Consider the following 17,232-nt stretch of genomic DNA (forward strand, 5'->3'; position numbering starts at 1 on the left):
CTCTTCAACCCTCAGAAGAAGCCCCCTCACCAGCTCTGTCCCTGCAACCTCTGCTCTCTAGGTCCATGGACAACTCCTTGGCAGCCTCACCTGCTCTATTACCAGCCCTCCCCTCGCTCACGGACAGATGGATGAGTCTGACTCTTCTCTCCTTAACTCTGTAACAGACTTCTGAGAAGCGCGTCCGGCAGAGTCCACCTCTGCCCCATCTTCCTTCCAGTGCCCTCGTCCCAAACCCGTGAGCTTGTCCCAGTTCCTGCCATGCTCCTTCCCCTGGACAACTGGAGAGTCTGAACAGTGGCCTGGCTTCTATCCCTCCCCCTCTAATCTTTCTGCACTCTGCTGCCGTACTAATCTTTCTCAAGCCAAACTTGATCTTATCTCTTTCCAGCACAGAAAACTAGTGGCTCCTCACTGTCTGCGAAAGAAAGACCAACCCCTCTGGCAGGGCATCCAGACTTTTCTATGGGCTCCCTGAAACCTGCCTTCTGGGCCTGGGCTGCTCAGCCAGCCGGATCCCCTCACTACCCCCATCCCCACCCCCGGCCTCCCCTTTCCCTGCACCTGGCTAGTCACACACTCACCTACTTACTCAACAAATATTTATTGAGTGCCGGGCAATGAGCCAGGCAGGCCCTCGCCACACTGTGGGGCCACAGCAGCCACAGGCGGGCCCTGCTCTGACGGAGCTTACAGTGCAGCGGGAGAGAGTGACAAAGACGCCGTAGCTTGTCAGAGGGAGACTAAAGCAAGGCAACAGTTAAAGGGTGATGGTGCAGTTAAACACGAGGGGAATGGCTTCTGTTTATGCGCCTTCTGCGTACACGCACTGCACTGGACATTTACGTGCAACCCTGAAATGAAGTGAGGTGAGCTTCCTGCCCTCCGCTTCTTTCTAAACCCCACCTCTGCCTGGAAGTCTTGACGTCCCTCAGCAGGTCACACCTACGGTCTCATGCTACATCTCTTTCGACGGTACTGAGTGGCTCTTCCTGACCTGGCTGAAGACAGAACTGACCACTGTCCAAATGTAAAACGTCACTCCTCAGAGGACCCCGGCAGCCCGTGAGTACGGGAATCCCAAAAAGAACTCTGCCAGGGTCTTTCACCTGTACCAGGCAAATTACACAAGAATCTCTGACTTAATGTCTTCTAGTCCCCCAAGCTTCACCCCTGAGGATTTTAAGTCAGTAGGGATGCCCACAAATATGATTTTATGGCTCCCACCCCAATTGATTCTGCTGCACAACGAGGCTTGAGAGTCCCTGTTCTTGTCCAGGTGTTTAAAACTGTGTTCTCGGTCGTCTCAGGGGACAGCCAGGTGGGGAAGTACCCGGTGATCAGGGGATGGGGCCCCAGACCTCACCTCTGTTGTGGCAGCTTTTTGTTTTAGGGGCATCAAAACCAGGTTTTGTTGGAAGAAAGGGTTCTGTGGCAAGAAGAGGAGGAGGTAGGGGGGAAGGAAGAGGGGTTAAAGGAGAGGGTGGGATTGGGGTGGAGTTGGGGCACATCAGATCATAAGGGGCGAGGAAAACAGCAATGATGACTTTGAGAGCATGCTGATGGCTCAGATAAGAATAGCATCAGTTTAGGGCTTTTGTTAATTTCTCTAATAACCCAGGGGATTGACTTTTCTTGAGCAAGTTAAATATTAATTTATCTGTGCAGCAAATTGATCTTTCTCTTGAAATGGGTTGTGATTTGCAAATATCCCTGAAAGCACCATTGGTTGGGCAATCCAAGACTGGCTGCCTTTTTTCCCCAAAGCATCTCCTTGGCTACTGTGTTTTTCTCTGTGATGTCAAATGCTCACTTGTTTTCTTGATTAATCACCCAGCTCTTTGATATCACTAAATCACTCCTTCAAAGCTACAGATACTCACCTCTGAGCCAGCAACTAAGGGGTCCCAGGAACCCAAGGGTGATTTGACCCTTCTTCTAGGGCTCAGAAACTCTTCTGCTTAGAAGGTTTGGGGCAGCCACCCAATTCACCCCCACCTCTAAAGAGTCTGTCTAAAAGGTTGAAAAACATTTCTAGTGAATGCAATTGTACAACTTCCCCTGATAATCTTATATGTTATAAAGCTATCCTATAGAAAGGACCTGCTAACCATTAACTTACATCCCCTTTGTTGTAGTTTGAGCCTGTTTTCCTCCTTCTACCTAGTTGTGGAGAGCGCAGAAAAATAGTAGCCATCCTGAGGATGATGATACAGCTATCTTGTACATGAGAAGACATTAAGTTGCTCCCTTATCCCATCTTTTTCTTTTTAAATATTACTTAACTGCATAAATGAAAGGTTTAGTTATACACTCCATGACCCAAGCTACCTTTAATTTGATTTTTAAGCTGCAAGATACATTGTCCTCAATTCTTTTTGGAGAAGCAGGTGAACCACTTACGAGTCATTTAAAACATTTTAACAATGGGTAATAGACAAATAATAAAAAGCTCCCTCTCTCTGTTGTTCTTTCAACATGTGTTGTGCAGCAGTTCTGTGATGGTAGCCTGCAAGGTGCTGGGGACCTGGAGATGTATGTGACCCAGCATCTCCCTTTAAGGATCTCACGGTCTCCCTGGGGAGACAGACATTGAAATGCATTGTGAGACTTTCTGTACAAAATGGCCTCTGGCTAGAGACTTCCAACAAGCCTTTCCTTGCTTCTTAGGAACATATCCCAGCAAACACAGACAAATATGAAGACTCACACTAACGAAGTGAATGAACACTGAAAGACAACCTAATTGCCAGGATGTGGAAGGAACTGACAATACTTATAAGGCACATGAAGCCGGATGGAGAACAACCTATCAAGCACATGTATAACATACGCCAAGTTCTCCTCTATAAAGAGAACCTGCTTTAAAGAAATAGATAGAAAGGTATGTCATAATTCCCTCTCTCTCAATACCTGACTCAGACACCCAAGGTCTCTACTAACCGGGGAATGGAGTAAATATTCTTAATTTTGTTGTTTCAGCTTCACACCAAACGAAGAACTGTTTTCCCTAGCCAACTTCCTCCCTTCCCCAAGGTCTTCTTATACCCAAAAATGAGCATGGCAACTGGGCAGACAGATGGGCTGGTGAAAACACAATGTATTCAGGATATGAAGAATGGTCAAAAGACTGGAACAGGCATAGTAATAACTATGGAAGCTGTGCGGCCTTCTGAGCATTGTTTTTCCTATGACACATCAGAGCACTGGAGAATCAGGAGGGTGGTTAGGGAAAGATGCCACCTAGTAGAGCAGACATACATTCGATGAAGCCTGTTGGCAACTGGCAATTGAAGATTGGTTGGTTGTAGACCAGTGTAGGTCTAAACAGATGATTCAACCATCAAGCAAGAGAGAGATGGAGGGCCCAAGGCCAGTCTACTCATCCTGCCTAGCAAAAAAGAGCAAGAGCTAATGAGTCTCAAGGAAGAGTAAAGAAGAGTCAAGACATCCGTGGTCTGTTAGAATACTTCAGAATAAAGAGCAGGAACAGCACCTCCAAGACCCAGAGAGGAGCATCCCTTTGAAAATGATACTCTGTACAGTCAAGAGACATTTTCAGGAAGCTTCTTGGCATGCTTGAAGACAACTCCATGTAAAAGGAGCAAGCTTACAAGAAAACAGGTTAAGCAGAAAAGACAACGGAATGAGAGAAGGGAAGGGAAAGAGAGAAGCATTTTCAGGAAACAAAATCACGCAGTGTCAGGATCTACCTTCACATTGGTGTAGCAGTAAAGAGCAGATGTGTTGCTGTTGAGCAATGAATGAATGATGTAGAAAACAGACTGGAGAATTTTTCCAAGAATGAATACAAAATGGACAGAAAAAAGAAAAACATCGAGAGAGAATACAGAGAGCACATGGAAGACAGAAAATAGAGAACCAACACATATAAAATTGTGTCCATACTTGCAAAAGGCTGAGGACTTGAAAGAGTCCCTGGGAGCATTCCTAAAAGAGATACCGGTACAAATGCCATGAAAGTCTTGGCAGGCTATGGAGAAATAAAACTCATCTCAGCTCAATAAAAACCAGATACCATATGGATGTTTTAAAGAAATCTTACATCTATGTATGGACACACATGGACAAATAGATTACCTACAGTAGAATAAAGATAGTTAACTTCATGACGCTAAGTTCTAAAAGAAAATGGAACCAGAGCCATAGAGCTTTATGAGGGAAAATTTGTGACACACAAAAAATATATTTCCAGCAGACTGAAAGCAATAAATGTTTTTGGTTACATTTTCAGGTCCCAGAAAACTTGCAACCATTCAGAAAAAATTTACTTGAAAATATATTCAAATAACAGATGAGGTTTGGTGACAAGCAATAAAATCAATTAAAATCGAAGTCTAAATGTTTGCAAACCGCTTATAAATTGAATTGAAATGTCAAAAATAGTCTCAATAAAGAATATACATGTTGTTAAAATTCTAATTACAAAAACCTAAATGTAATAACTCGAACTATATTAATTAAGAACAAAGAGAAGAGCCATTTAAGGAGGGGTAGCACAGCTATGTGAAATTCCTTGTTCACATGGGTGGGTTCAGAAAAGGTGTTTTTTTTTTTTTAAATGCTCAAATCTTACAAATACTGAAATTGTTTTAAAATAATTAAAGTTGGGGGTGCCTGTGTGGCTCAGTAAGTTAAGCGTCTGCCTTTGGCTCAGGTCATGATCCCAAGGTCCTGGGATCGAGCCCCACGTCAGGCTCCCTGCTTGGTGGGGAGTCTGCTTCTCCCTCTCCCTCTGCCTTGCCGTTCCCCCTGCTTGTTCTCTCTCTCCAATAATTGAATAAAATCCTTTTAAAAATAAAGTTGTTTTAAAATCAATTTAAATAGTTAAAAGTTTTCACAAATGCACTTTAAAGAAATATATATGCTTTTGAAAATACTGAAAGGATAAAAGCAAAATACACCCCTATGTTTTTTAAAAAACGAATTGGAAAGTATTAAATAAATACAAGGGAAGTTATTGTTTAAACAATAAGAATTTAGAAGAAAGTACGTAATCACTTCCAATAACAAATATGAATGAACTGACTCTTGATTTAAAAGACTCAGGTTGGGTGGAAAACCCAAAAGACGCCACCCCAAAACTGCTAGAACTCATACAGGAATTCAGTAAAGGAGCAGGATATAAAATCAATGCACAGAAATCAGTGGCATTCCTATACACCAACAACAAGACAGAAGAGAGACAAATCAAGGAGTCGATCCCATTTACAATTGCACCCAAAACCATAAGATACCTAGGAATAAATTTAACCAAAGAGGTAAAGGATCTGTACTCAGAAAACTATAAGATACTCATGAAAGAAATTGAAGAAGACACAAAGAAATGGAAAAACGTTCCATGCTCATGGATTGGAAGAACAAACATTGTGAAGATGTCAATGCTCCCTAGAGCAATCTACACATTCAATGCAATCCCCATCAAAATACCATCCACTTTTTTCAAAGAAATGGAACAAATAATCCTAAAATTTGTATGGAACCAGAAGAGACCCCAAATAGCCAGAGGAATATTGAAAAAGAAAAGCAAAGCTGGCAGCATCACAATCCCGGACTTCCAGCTCTATTACAAAGCTGTCATCACAAGACAGTATGGTACTGGCACAAAAACAGATGCATAGATCAATGGAACAGAATCGAGAGCCCAGAAATGGACCCTCAACTCTATGGTCAGCTCATCTTTGACAAAGCAGGAAAGAATGTCCAATGGAAAAAAGACAGTCTCTTCAACAAATGGTCTTGGGAAAATTGGACAGCCACATGCAGAAGAAGGAAACTGGACCATTTCCTTACACCACACACAAAAATAGACTCCAAATGGTTGAAAGACCTAAATGTGAGATAGGAGTCCATCAACATCCTAAAGGAGAACACAGGCAGCAACCTCTTCGACCTCAGCCGCAGCAACTTCTTCCTAGAAATATCGCCAAAGGCAAGGGAAGCCAGGGCAAAAATGAACTATTGGGACTTCATCAAGATAAAAAGCTTTGCACAGCAAAAGAAACAGTCCACAAAACCAAAAGACAACCAAAAGAATGGGAGAAAATATTTGCAAATGACATATCAGATAAAGGGCTAGTATCCAAAATCTATAAAGAACTCATCAAACTCAACACCCAAAGAACAAATAATCCAATCAAGAAATGGGCAGAAGACATGAACAGACATTTTTCCAAAGAAGACATCCAAATGGCCAACAGACACATGAAAAAGTGCTCAACATCACTCGGCATCAGGGAAATCCAAATCAAAACCTCAATGAGATACCACCTCACACCAGTCAGAATGGCTAAAATTAACAAGTCAGGAAACGACAGATGTTGGCGGGGATGCGGAGAAAGGGGAACCCTCCTACACTGTTGGTGGGAATGCAAGCTGGTGCAACCCCTCTGGAAAACAGTATGGAGGTTCCTCAAACAGTTGAAAATAGAGCTACCCTACGACCCAGCAATTGCACTACTGGGTATTTACCACAAAGATAAAAATGTAGGGATCCAAAGGGGTACGTGCACCCCAATGTTTATAGCAGCAATGTCCACAATAGCCAAACTGTGGAAAGAGTCAAGATGTCCATCAACAGATGAATGGATAAAGAAGAGGTGGTATATATACACAATGGAATATTATGCAGCCATCAAAAGGAATGAGATCTTGCCATTTGCAATGACGTGGATGGAACTGGAGGGTGTTATGCTGGAATAAGTCAATCAGAGAAAGACATGTATCATATGACCTCACTGATATGAGGAATTCTTAATCTCAGGAAACAAACTGAGGGTTGCTGGAGTGGTGGGGGGTGGGAGGGATGGGGTGGCTGGGTGATAGACATTGGGGAGGGTATGTGCTATGGTGAGCGCTGTGAATTGTGCAAGCCTGTTGAATCACAGATCTGTCCTTCTGAAACAAATAATGCAATATATGTTAAGAAAAAAGAAAAAGAAGATAGCAGGAGGGGAAGAATGAAGGGGAGTAAGTCAGAGGGGGAGACGAACCATGAGAGACGATGGACTCTGAAAAACAAACTGAGGGTTCTAGAGGGGAGGAGGGTGGGGGGATGAGTTAGTCTGGTGATGGGTATTAAAGAGGGCACATTCTGCGTGGAGCACTGGGTGTTATGCACAAACAATGAATCATGGAACACTACATCAAGAACTAATGATGTAATGTATGGTGATTAACATAACAATAAAAAATTAAAAATAAAATAAAATAAAAGACTCAGGTTGGCAAAAAAAATAATAATAATACCTAAAACAAAGGGAAAAATAAATAGTAAAAGAATAATTTTCATTTATGGTAATATTATAAGTTAACCCGCAAAACATTTTGCTAAACACAGCTAGAAGAACTCAATAATATGTAAAATAGCTTCTTCTCAATACATTGCCAAGCTCGGAAGTATTCCCAAGGGCCTAGAAACAAAGAAGCACTAAAATCCTGAATGGTAAATGTAGGAGCTGAATGGTAAATGTAGGAGCTTACCCTGCAGTGTAGGTGGGGATTAGTTTCTGTTCTGGGAAATCTAATAGCTTGAATTTTAATGTACATCAGTTGGAAACTAGGCTTTGAATGAATGCAAGGCAGAAAGCTGAGGCCTCAAGTTGTAACACCTCCACTGAAAGAATGGACTGAGAGAAACTTTTCCCCACGTTTACTCACAGAAGAGAGGAAGGAAGCTTGCCCCTCAGCCAGGGCAGTTCCCCTCAGAATTCCTATCATAGGCCTTCACTTACCTTGGTTTGAGTTCATACTACTTGAGTTTATACTACTTGATCTCAGATCTCCCCAGGCAAGAACTCAATTAAAAAAAATTAGTTGTAAATGGATTGGCAGGAGGAAATGCAAAAAGGGCACACTTTCCACAAGATTTCCACAGATAAAGCCCTGCCAGACATGAACTCACAATCCAAAATCACAGAACACAAGAATAAATCTACCATGAGCAAAACTCAGCAGACAAAACAAACAGGATTAGACCCTTGTGAGTATAGAACTCTCAGAGAAAGTCTTTTAAATATCAATATTTAAAAGAATAGGACACTATAAAAAAAAAGCCTATACATCTGAGAGAGAACCACATAGAAAAGGAAACTAAAAACTAACTGGATAGGTTTAAGAGGTTCTGTATACGCAATGGGTTCACTGAACTTCAAGTTAAATCTGAGAAAATTAACTATAATGCATGGGAGAAAAGTAAAGAGATGTAATTAAATTAAAAAGAGGTTGAAAATATGAGTGAAGCATAAGGAAGGCTATCATTTTTCAAATACTTAGGAGGGAATAATAGAAGGAATGGTTGGGGGGGTAGATAAGCAATATTAAGAGAAAGCAGATAAATTTCCAGAACCGATGAAAGAAATGAATTATTCAGATTGAGGAAACACAGATTTTGGAAGTCCTGAGCAGAATAAACAAAACATATCCATGACTAAGGGCGCCTGGGTGGCTCAGTCGTTAAGCTTCTGCCTTTGGCTCAGGTCATGATCCCAGGGTCCTGGGATCGAGCCCCGTATCTGGCTCCCTGCTCAACAGGAAGCCTGCTTCTCCCTCTCCACTCCCTCTGCTTGTGTTCCGTCTATCTCTGTCAAATAAATAAATAAAATCTTTAAAACAAAACAAAAACAAACAAACAACAACAACAACAACAAAAACATATCCATGACAAGGCAAAGCGTAATGCACTGCGGGACACCAAAGACAAAAAAAATCTTAAAAGCCATCAGAGCGAAGTGACAAGTTACTTGTCTTCCAAGTAGCAAAATGTTTGGTACAAAAAAGAAAAGAACTATCAACTTAAAATGTTATGTAACCTAAAATACTGTATCCAGCTAAATTTTTTTCAAGACTGAAAGCAAGACTAAGGGAGTTTACCAGCCAGGTGCTATCTTTGAGACCTACTTAAGAAAATCGTTCAGGAATAAGGGAAATGAACTCAGAAGAGCAAAGTAAGATGAATGAAGCAATAATGAGTAAAGGAACAGGTCAATGTAGGTCAATCCTTGGGGTTTATAAAAGCAAGATAATGCTGAAATACTGAATAAGAGCAGCATCTAAGTTAGGAGTTTAAGAACTAAAAGTGTTCTAAAACCCAGATACCATTCTGGAAGCAGGCAGAAATATTGGATAGTTTTAGATGTTGTCAAGTCAACCATGCTTTAAAATTGTTAAAGGTAGGGGTGCCTGGGTGGCTCAGTCGGATAAGCATCCAAATCATGATTTTGGCTCAGGACATGATCTCAGGTCGTGAGATTCTCTCTCTCCCTCTGCCCTTTCCCCACTCACTCTCTCTCAGAAAAGGAAAAGAGAAAAAAAATTGTTAAGGGTAACCACTTCCAGATAAGCACTGGGGTGGGGGGGATTAATCAATATAATGGAAAGTAGGAGAGGAAAAAAATAAGTAAAGAAAAGCATAGCATAAATAAAGCAAAAAATAAGATAATGGAAATAAATTCAAAATATATCAGCACTCCCAATAAATGTATCATCAACACAGTAAATATAACTAAATAAAAGAACAGTCTAATTTTAGAGAATCTATTTACTCATTAACTGATTAAAGGACAAAAGCTATATAATCCTCTCAACAGACACAGATAAAACATTTGATAAAGGGCACCTGGGTGGCTCAGTTGATTAAGCTTCTGCCTTCAGCTCAGCTCATGATCTCGGGGTCCTGGAATCGAGCCTCTGCTCAGCAGAGAGCCTGCTTTTCTCTCTCCCTCTGCCTGCCACTCCGCCTGCTGTGCTCTCTCCCTCTAGCATATAAATAAATAAAATATTTCTAAAAGTTAAAAAAAATTGATAAAAATTCAGAACTTTTTCACAATTTAAAAAATATTTAATAGGGGAAATAGGATCCTTTTTGTCTTGAGACATGGTATCTACCAAAACCCCAGAGCAAATAATGCATTTAATGATGAAATATCAGAAGTATTCCCTTTACAATTGAAGAAAAAGGAAGGATGCCTGCTCTCCTTGTTGCTATTCAACTTTTTCCTGCAGGTCCTAGCCACCACCCTAAGACATGAAAAAGAAATGAAAGCCATAAGGAAGAAAGAGAACCAACAAGATTATCACAAATAGTAAGACTATCTAGAAAACCCAAGAGACTGTACAGACCAGTAGACCAAACATGAGAAATGAGCAAGTTCGCTGGTTACAAAGTCAGTATGTAAAAATCTATTGCTTCCCTAAACATCTACAGAAAGTAATAATGTAATTTTTAATGATATGGCATTTTAATAGCAACAAAAACTCTAAAGTACCTTAGAACAAATTTAAAGAAAGCTTTAAAAGGCCGCTATGGAAAAAAATAATAGGACTTTATTAGGGGTGCCTGGGAGACTCAGTCGGTTAAGCATCCAACTCTTGATTTCGGTGCAGGTCATGATCTCAGGGTCATGAGATGGAGCCCAGTGTCAGGCTCCATGCTCAGCGCAGAGTCTGCTCAAGATTCTCTCCTTCTTCCTCTGCCCTTCCCTCTGCTCTCTCTCTCTCTCTCTCTCTCTCACGTGTGCGCAAATAAATAAATAAAATGTTTAAAGACCATGTAAGTAATGGGGGAGATACACAATGTTCGTAAGAAAACTGATGGAAATTCTCTACAACTTTAAGTATAAACTTAATGCAAATACAAGAAAAGTATCCATAGTATTTTCGAAGAATTTGACTATTTGACCCAAAATTCAAAAGCAAAAGGCAAGAACAACCAAGACTATTTTGAAGACAAACAGAATGGAGGGCATAATTAAAACAATATAGAGTTGATGTAGGGATTTAGGACCAATGTTATATGGAAAATCCACATCAAGGAAAGCATTACAAAGAAATAGAGAAAGAATCAACCATTCAATAAATATTGCTGAGACAATTTGAAAAAATAAAATTAGGCTCCTCTCACACCAAACACAATCAATTCCAGTGGGTCAAAAACAAATATGAAAGGCAAAAGTTTCAAAATGTTTTTGAAGAAAATATAGGATAATATTTTAATGATGTGGGGTGGGTGGAGGAGAATTTCATAAACAGGACACAAAAAGCCCAAATCACAAAAGAAAATATAGACACATTTGACTGCATAAAATGAAAAACTTTGGTACGAAAAGACACCATAAACATAGTTAAGCCACATACTGGGAAAATATTTGCCACCCATTTAATTTAAAAAGTATTAACATCCAGATCATATAAAGAACTTCTACGAACCAAAAAGAAATAAACATTTTTAAAAGTGCCCAAGTGCTTTCTTTGGAGGCACACATACTAAAATTGAAACGATCAATTTCAAGGTAAAAAATGTATTATTCTCTATCTAGAGATTGGAGTGGCACCTGCACCAAGATGACACACAAACTCATAAAGTGTTTCTGATTTTTAAACCAGACAGAAAGGATAAAAATTGTATGATTCCACTCATATGAGATACCTCAGGTAGGCAAATTCATAAAGACAGCAAATAGATTAGAGGTTCCCGGGAAGGAGGTATGAGGAGTTATTGCTCAATGGGTAGAGTCTCTGGTGGTGATGCATGGGTTTTGGAAATAGATGGCTGATGGTTGCATACTATTGTGAACATAATTAATGCCACTGAACTCTACACTTCAAATGGTTATAATACAAATTTTATGTGCTATATATTTAACCATAATTTTAAAAGCACCCAATATTAAAGAGGGGAAAATATCTGAACAGACATTTCAGACAACAGCTGGCGTTAGTAGGAGACAGAGCAATGGAAGCTTTCATACATTGCTAGTGGGAGTATCAGTGGGTTCAAACATTCTGAATAGGAGTATGGCATCACTCAGGGAAGTTGAACATGTGCTTTCTTAAGTACAGTCTACCATAACGCAGATACTAACGATAAAAGGGCTTCAAGGTAAAAAATGCCTTACTCTCTCACATAGCGGTCCCAAAGTTTACCATCAGTGGGACCACTTTGATCCTCATGGTCATTCAGGTAGCTGGTTCTTTCTAAGTCATTGCGCTGCCAGCATCTAGGACTCTGTTGTTTTCTGCAAAGTTGAAGTTAGGTCACCACCACGTTTGGGTTTGGGGCCGTAGGAAGACAGAAGAGAGCACGGAGGAGGTACACTCATTGCCTTAAAGCTCTGATCCCAAAGTAGCAGAATGGGAACTGCTGAGATTCCCTTGGTGAGAACGCGGTTGGATAGCCACCTGCAACTCAAAGGGCAGCAGGAGAGATGTCTGGCTGGACAGCATGTGGGCAGATGGAGAGAACGGACTTGGGTGCACAGCTGGGATCTCCACTACACCCTAGGACTGAGCAATTTCACAGCGAGGTACATCTCAGCAGCACTTAATGCACATGTGCACTGGGAGATATACACAAGGAAGTTCATAGATGCGCAATTCTTAATAGGAAAAAACCAGGAAACAGCTCAAAAGTCCATCATTGTGAAATAAAAAGTAAATAAATTTGGGTATATTCTTATACAGGAGCAAAAATGAATGAATTACTGTCACACTATTGGGAAGATGCTCCTAAAGCAACATCAATATTCAACTGAGTGGTAGGTATTAATAATTAAATTGTAGGTCTATACATGCATATATACATATATATGTACTTCTATTCATTATTTTGTATATACCTGCCATAGTAAAGTTACCTCCTCAAAATGAACTAGATATAATTTTTCACCCAACAGGCTGGTAAAAACAAATGTTTGTTAATATTAAATGCAGGCAAGGATGTGGGCAGATGGACAGTAAAAGTATAAATTGCAGTTTTATTCTGTAGGGCATTTTGGCAGTATCTAAGAAAACCTAAATTGGGCATCTCTATGAATTTTGCTGTTCTGCTGCTCAGCACTAACCTAGAGAAAAAACCACGGAGGCGCATAAGGAGGACATGCGCAGAGATGTTCAGTGCAGCAAATTTTAAAATAGCACAACATTGAGAATAACCTAGGTGCCATTAATTAAGGAAAAGACTAAACCCTGATCCAGCCATACGACTAAAGATTATACAAGTGTAAAAAGAGTGATGTGCAACTATTGGGGCTTAATGTGAGTAGGTCCTCAAGACCCCGTGTCCCGTGAAAAGGCAAGCTGCAGAAGAAACGAGAGAAAACAGTATTAGATTTCCCATAGGGTGTGTGCGCGCGCGAGAGAGCACACGCACGTCTGCGTGCACACGCGCGTGCCAGTGAGTGTATCTCACTTCGTCTGATTGTGTGTGTACATGTTTTGTTTGTGTTGAGTTGTTTCCAAAAAGAATCTGCTGTTTAGAAAAGCCTACATGAGGAACTATTGCTTTAAAATAGTAACTAACCTTAGAAATGTTTTTAAACCAGTAAGAGACTTCACCATCTAAAACTAAATGAAGAGATGGTACAAGTCATCCATTCATTAAAAATTATTTATTGAATGCATACAATGTGTCAGAATCTGGGGTACAGAAGTGAATTACAAAGTCCCTTCTTTACAAAATTCAGTCATCTGAAGGATTGAATTTTGCCAAAAGTGAGAGTTAGAAACCACAATACTAACCATTTCCATGTAGTTCTATGAAGGAAATTCTGGGTTTTACCATTTTTTCAAAAAGTGAGTCAATGGGACGAGTCCAGTAATTTTTCGAAGCCTCGGTTTACCCTTCTGAAAAATGAAGTGAGTATATATTCTGCTCAAAAGTCAGTTAGCAGGCACTTGAATGCACAATCTGATCATTCTCTTCATGAAGTGCTATGTGTAGTTGATCAAGGAGAAGAAATGAAGGCAATTTATCTTGCTTTTCACAGAGAGTCCAAGGTATGAAATGCTAATCATTATAACAAGAAATACAGTCCAGATCAAAATACTGTTAGATGATCACACAACTAATTGGAGGGAGAACCAAAGGGCACTTATTAATGGTAAAATCCACAAGTGCTTTTTGAGGAGGTCAACATAAAACGTGGGCCTTTTTTAACAGCTACACCATGGACTTGATAAGGCAATGGGAAGCATGCTACTTAAATTTGTGTTTGTCACTTTGTGCCTTTTGAAATCTTAGGAAAAAAATAGAACTGAGGATGGTTGGTTTTTCTAATGATTAATTGACAAGCCGCAGACCGGCAAGTTTGGCTCTGATCTCACCCCGTCTAAATGCAGTCCTGGTTCCCCAAATAGCATCAGCATGGGTGCCCTGGCTTGTCTGTCTGCTCCTCTTCCTGCCAGCATCATGGATGGTTTCATGGGCCTTCAAAACACTGGCTTGAAAGCTTCTTCACCACCCGAGGCACCTGGTCCCTATCTCCACCCCGTCCTGAGAGTCACTGGCACCAGACACAGCTCCACCTCCATGATTTCCCCCTCTGGTAATTACCCTCTTGGCCCAGGACCTGCCGGGCTTGCAGCAACCCCACACCCATGCCTCACCACCACCCACCAGCTTCAACCCCAACCCAGCTGCCCCACACCATCAAGAACATCAGGTACTCTTGGCTTCGCTTGTTTCCTCATCCAGCCTAGACCCCGTGGTCAGGCCATTTCGCTGAAGCCAGGTTTACTACCAGAGCCTTTGGAATTGAGCTTCCCAATATGGTTCTCATTAGTCACATGTGGTTACTGAGCAGTTGATATGGGGCCAGTCCAAACTGAAATGTTCTTTCAGTATAAAATATACTGAAATTTATACCAGCCTTCAAGGATTTAGTATGAAAAAAATGTAAAGTATCTCATTGACAGTTTTTCTATTGATTTCATGTTAAGTTCATAATATAACACAATATATTAAATTATTAAAATGAATTTCACCTGGTTTCTTTACCTTTTTAGTGTGTTTGCTAGAAAATATGTAGCCTGCATTATATTTCTTCCAGAACCAGCTGCTGACTGGAACTATGGGAAACAGAATCTGGCTCTTTAGGGCCAGGAGTTAGTGAGGATTAGGCGGGTATCAAGGCTCCACAGAGGTGGTTGTGGTGCAGGGCATCCCAGAGGGATGCTCTGTAGGCTACTTGTAGGGAGGTGAGACAGAGAGCCAGTCCTACAATGCCACAGATATCTCTGCCCACAGACGAATGCATGGGGAAGTGCTTGCTGAAGAAGCAGCTGGCCATGTTGGTAATAACGGGTATTTATGCCATTTTAGCCATCAGTGCTCCCTACATAGACCTGATGCGGGAAAGAGGGGTTTGGGCAGGCGGAGAGCCCCACATCTACAGCTGACAGAGAAGAATGAAAAAGAGAGGTTGGGTCACTCCAGGAGGAGACATACCATTTCACACAGAAAGAATGATGGAGAGAGAAGGGCTCACTGTCTGAATGACTCCACCAATTATCCAGAATGACCTCCAGGACCAAATGGACAGATGGGAACTTGAATATACTATCAAGGGATTTGAGGTCTCCCTTCCCCCCCTGGAGATCTAGATAAATTTCTTTTATTACACACTCCAGAATCAGATCCTGAGACAAAGATTAGAATAAGAGCCCATATGGAGGTACACTGGATGCTCCCCTTTACTGACTGGTGCCCTCATCCTCCAGCTGTGAATGCTGGCTTCCAACAGCTCAGCTGAGCCCTTTTCTGGAGCATTGCCTTTGACCAAATGGGCACTGCCTCAGGTAGGAGGACCGGCCTGCTCTCTCCCACCCTTCAGGGCAATCCACAGGAAATGTCTAACTGAAATGGGGATTTATGGCCAGCTCCCTTGACTCCAGGGGGACCAACTCTGTGGTACTATTTGTACTCCAGAGGTCCCCAAGGGATCAGCCTGAAGCCAGTCTCCAACCGAGACCACAGCTTTGCTCGGCCCCTTCCTCTGCCCTATCCTACATGCCTCTCTCCTCTTCCCACTAAGTCACTTGAGTAAGATCCTCTTTTAAGATCTGCTCCCAGGGACCTTACTAAGGCAGGACAAGAAGGAAACATGGATCAGTGAGGGGGGAAGCCAGACAACAAAGGTGAGGCAGCCAATCACAGTGTACTATTGAGCAGTCACTACCATGGGTGACTAGAGATTAATCCTATAGGAAAACACTGGAAGTCAGTTGTAGGGCACACACTTAAGAGCTATCTCCTCCAAAGGAAGCAAGGAAGCTGGGGTGTTTATATGCCAATTCTCCCCAGACATTGGCTCAGACCGCCGGGGTGGGGAGCATCAACTCTACAGCACTTCCAGCTGCCTGAGGATGGGTGGGGTTCCCTCCAGGATCCCAGAGAAAGCCCTTGGGCCCCAAAGCTGGCAGCTGGGAGTCAAGCCACTGATGGAAGTGCTAGAGCTGAAGAAGCATGGGCAGGACGTACGAGCTTTCAATGCTGACAAGTCCACTTCTGCTTCATGAGTTCAATGCATGGACGTCCACAACATCTCTATGATGCACCAAACTGACCCACACAGACTTGGCCCTCCCTCTGTTCACACACACACATGTTCCCTCACTCACCATTCTCACACAGCGTTTGTGTGTGAGGGAGACTTCCCAAGGGTTCAGCAGTGATGAAGGAGGCGATTACTTCGCAGAAATAGAAACGGCCTTGGAGATAACATTCTATGTTCTTATTCCAAGCTGCCCATGTGGACAAGAGCCCATCAAGGATTCAGTAGGGCACAAGGGTCTCTCAGTTTACAGGATTCACTCTCCTTAGAAGATGTTTATGGATTAATAAAGCAATTTTCCTCTCTGTTACATTAGTATCATGATATGTCATTATACTGCCTTGAGTTAAGAATTCAGTTTTAAGTTTGTATGCTAAATTGGAGCGTAAATTCTTTGTGTCATTTCTTAGTTTCATTGACGTAGCATAAGGGAAGGAGCCAGAATGCAGGTGCCAGTAGCACCCAGAGCCTGTGGAAGAAGGGGAGGAAGTTGACATCAGCCTGTTGCAGGAGGTCATTGAGGACGTGACTGCTGGTTGAGGCAAACCCAGGCAACAAAGGCCCATCATCCCCTCCCCTGTCCTTGGAATACAAGTCTGCCCACTATTCCCACAGCAGGAGCTGTTTTCAAGGATTGTTGAGACTGTGTGGATGGTATGTGTGACTGAACCCCATTAAGTCCTCTACAAAGTTTTCAGATTCCGGCAGGAAGATGGGGAGATCTCACTTTGGGGCCAAGACAAGCCTCATATGTAAGTTCTGTTGCTTATTAAACCTGCCACCTACTGATCTAGAGTGGCCTGCCTCTTTCTTCAGCCTCTTCTTGGCCTCTGTGTATGGGGGCCAATTTGTGAACCAACACAGCCACATGGGAGAGACGTGT

This window comes from Callorhinus ursinus, unplaced genomic scaffold (assembly GCF_003265705.2).
Source record: "Callorhinus ursinus isolate GAN/ISIS: 27379988/994484 unplaced genomic scaffold, GSC_fseal_2.0 scaffold1, whole genome shotgun sequence".
NCBI classification, from domain to species: domain Eukaryota; kingdom Metazoa; phylum Chordata; class Mammalia; order Carnivora; family Otariidae; genus Callorhinus; species Callorhinus ursinus.